General features: G+C 42.0%; 1 non-coding gene across 1 annotated transcript; it reads left to right on the top strand.

Moving 5' to 3' along the window:
- LOC119872768 lies at positions 1-103 on the top strand. Its single transcript, XR_005362786.1, has one exon. It is a non-coding gene; the product is annotated as a U6 spliceosomal RNA (small nuclear RNA).
- The last annotated feature ends 3,594 nt before the right edge of the window (positions 104-3,697 follow it).

The following is a 3,697-nucleotide window of genomic DNA, read 5'->3' as shown; positions in this document are numbered from 1 at the left end:
GTGCTTCGGCAGCACATATACTAAAATTGGAACGATACAGAGAAGATTAGCATGGCCCCTGCGCAAGGATGACACGCAAATTCGTGAAGCGTTCCATATTTTTGAGAACTCTTCTGTATAGATTAGTAAGGTATTGATGGCTTTTAGCTTTGGCTCTGCTTTTGACTGCTGGAATATCAAGGAGCTTTCTATGCCACAGGTGATGACATGATATGGAGGAGTTAATTTAACATCTACACTGTGCCGAAAACCCCCAGTTTGGGGGTAGCAGGTGCAGGTAAAGTGGGGATGGATGAAATTGCTATTATATGTAGGCCCACTAGTATTGAGGTCTTAATCAGTTATTTCATAATTGGTAGATACCTGTGGTAGGTGTGTGGGTGATCCTGGTACGTTCTTTTCTGGGGCCCACTTGGGTCTGTCCCCTCTCACACAGAAAAAAAAAAAAATCTTAAAAAAAACAACAACAGAAAACATAAAGTAGAGCTTGGCCAGAGACCAAGCAGTGTGGTAATTGAGAATATAACCTCTGGGGCTAAGAGCCTGAGTTTGAATCCAGGATCTGCCGAAGTGTGTAATTTTGAGCAAGTTGCTTGATCATACTGTGATCAATAATAATCCCTCAATACATCTTATCTCTGACACTTACCAGCTGTGACCTTGGGCAAGTCACTTAATTTCTCTGTGCCTCAATTTTCTTCTCTGTATAATGTGGATAATAATAGCACCCACTGCATAGGGTTGTTACGAGATGTGCGTTAATGCACATAAAACAAAGCAGTGCCTGGTACGTAGTAAGTGCCACATAAGTGATAGCTATGACTTTCCTTCTTTTTAATTACGGACAAGCAACCTATGCAGTTACCAAAAAAAAATCTCTGTTTGTCATTTCCCTAGTGATCCCAACCATTTCAAACCTAATCTCTTAAGATAACAAAGATTTTTAGGTCTCTGTATCATCCTCCAATGTAACTCATGGATAAAATAGCCAACCTATACACATAATTTCAGAAAAATATACACTGTTCTAATAGTACCCTAAAGCACTTAGAACAAAATAAAATATATTTTAGTATTAAAATGCAGAGCTGCATAACTACATGAGAAGATACAATGATTCCGATGCTTGCCCCTACTTAAACCGAGTAAGTTTGTATGTAAGAGAATATAAGCCAGCACCTGGCTGGCTCCGTTGGTTGAGCATCTGACTCTTGATCTCAAGGTTGTGAGTTCAAGCCCCACGTTGGGCATAGAGTTTACTTGGGGGGAAAAAAGAGCGAGAAAGCATAAGAAGCCAATTGATACAAGACACAGGATGGTGAAGACGCAGAGATAAGGTGACACTAGAATAAAATCTAGTGTTTGAACACATGGTAACAGACAAACTTAAATCTGTATATGCTAAGAGGAAGAGAGAGATGGTCTCAAATAGAGGAGAAAAAACCTGCCAAGACAAATCTCAAACCACCCAAGTAGGAAAAAGGAGTTGGTAACGATCTTCTCGCAAATGAATAGGACCTAGTTTATAGGTGCAGGACCCAAGTGATCACTTCTGTTATGACACGAGGCAAGGAAGTGACAAGGCATCGTAGCAGGCATGTGTCCTTTCATGAAATCCCACCACATATCAAGGCTTACATGCAGTGGTTAGAGCTTAGGGATCCTCCGCGTGGAGAGTGGCATGGAAAAGGGAAGATGGATGTGAGAGCCCGCAGAAAGGTGGTGTGAGAGACGCCCAGGCACTATATCAGGGAAACACTGAAATTATAAAGAAGAAGAAGAAGAAGAAGAAGAAGAAGAAGAAGAAGAAGAAGAAGAAGAAGGAGGAGGAGGAGGAGGAGGAGGAGGAGGAGGAGGAGGAGGAGGAGGAGGAGGAGGAGGAGGAGGAGGAGGACGAGGACGAGGAGGACGAGGAGGACGAGAAGGAGAAGGAGAAGGAGAAGGAGAAGGAGAAGGAGAAGGAGAAGGAGAAGGAGAAGGAGAAGGAGAAGGAGAAGGAGAAGGAGAAGGAGAAGGAGAAGGAGAAGGAGAAGGAGAAGAAACTTCGATATTCATAATTTCATTATGAAATTTTTCACAATATAGGTTTCTTACCATTGGACAATGCCCCTCCCCCTGGAAATGTAACATACAGCATGGCAATAAAGTGAAATAGTTTAGTTTATTTTTTTAAAGATTGTATTTATTTATTCATGAGAGACACAGAGAGAGAGAGAGAGGCAGAGACACAGGCAGAGGGAGAAGCAGGCTCCATGCAGGGAGCCTGACGTGGGACTCGATTCCAGGTCTCTAGGATCAGGCCCTGGGCTGAAGGCGGGGCTAAACCGCTGAGCCACCTGGGCTGCCCAAAATGAAATACTTTAAAACAAGTTATTAATAAAGTCTAATACAATCCCTGAAATTCACGTGTCTCCACGAATTTAATCATTTGGTTGTAAGAACGTTTAAAGGAATCACAATCCTCTGCTGCACATTTGCAGTCAGCGTCCTTGCTTATAAAGAAATCTCACACACACACAAAAATAATAAAAATAAAAATAAATAAAAAATAAAAAGAAATCTCACAGGCACGTCTGGATGGCTCAGCGGGTTAAGTGTCTGCCTTTGGCTCGGGGCGTGATCGTGGGGTCCTGGGATGGCACCCCGAGTCAGGATCCCTGCTCATCGGGGAACCTGCTTCTCCCTCTTCCTCTGCCTGCCTCTCCCCCTGCTTGTGCTCTCTCTCTCTCTCTCTGTCAAATAAAGAAAGAAAATCTTTTAGAAAGAAAGAAACTCTCACAACTAATGATGCAGTTAGAAACGCTAGACTGCATTGAACAAGCAGGATGCGCACATTGTATTATTCAACGATACTGAGAAAGTGTCTTTATTCACACAAAAAAGTAAATTTGTGGGGTGATGAGTGTGTTCATTGACTCCAGGGGGGATGTTTTCACAATGTACATGTATATCAAATCGCCACACTGTACACTTTAAATATCTTACGATTGGGGGCACCTGGGGGGCTTAGTGGTTGGGCATCTGTCTTTGGCTCAGGGCATGATCCTGGGGTCCCGGGATCGAGTCCCGCATCGGGTTCCCCGTGGGGAGCCTGCTTCTCCCTCTGCCTGTGTCTCTGCCTCTCTCTGCATCTCTCATGGATAAATAAAATCTTCAAAATAAATAAATAAATAAATAAATAAATAAATAAATATCTTATGATTGTATTTGTCAATTATACCTCAATAAAGCTGAGGGTGGAAAGAAGAAAATGTCTTTATTTCACGTAACCATCCCTCTGCATAATAAAACGATATTATATTACTGGCCATTGTCATAATTTTGTGAGACTTTTCAGTATTATTACATACTAAAGTACTATTGGTTTATACTTATAATGTGTTCAATCCAGTGGGATGTTCAAAAGGACAGTAGACTCTGAAACTGTCCCACAAAGGCCAATATGTGTAGTATCCTCATACCCTGCCCACCAAATGCCAGCAGTCCCTGCCCCCATCATCAGGAGAACCAAAAAATGCCCCTACAAATGTCCAAAATGCCCTCATTGGGAAATGCATCCTTCTCTAACCCATTTGTTCTTGCACAGGACCGAGTGGGCACCTACTCTATGCCAAGAAAGAAATCTACTTAGACTCTCACTGCACGCCAAAATAAATCATTTGAATAGTGAAATTTAAAAATAAAAGGAAATTTTAAA

This window comes from Canis lupus, chromosome 7, assembly GCF_011100685.1.
Source record: "Canis lupus familiaris isolate Mischka breed German Shepherd chromosome 7, alternate assembly UU_Cfam_GSD_1.0, whole genome shotgun sequence".
NCBI classification, from domain to species: Eukaryota; Metazoa; Chordata; class Mammalia; order Carnivora; family Canidae; genus Canis; species Canis lupus.
Note: the sequence above shows the minus strand (reverse complement) of the source record. Positions and strands in the feature narration are given on the sequence as shown.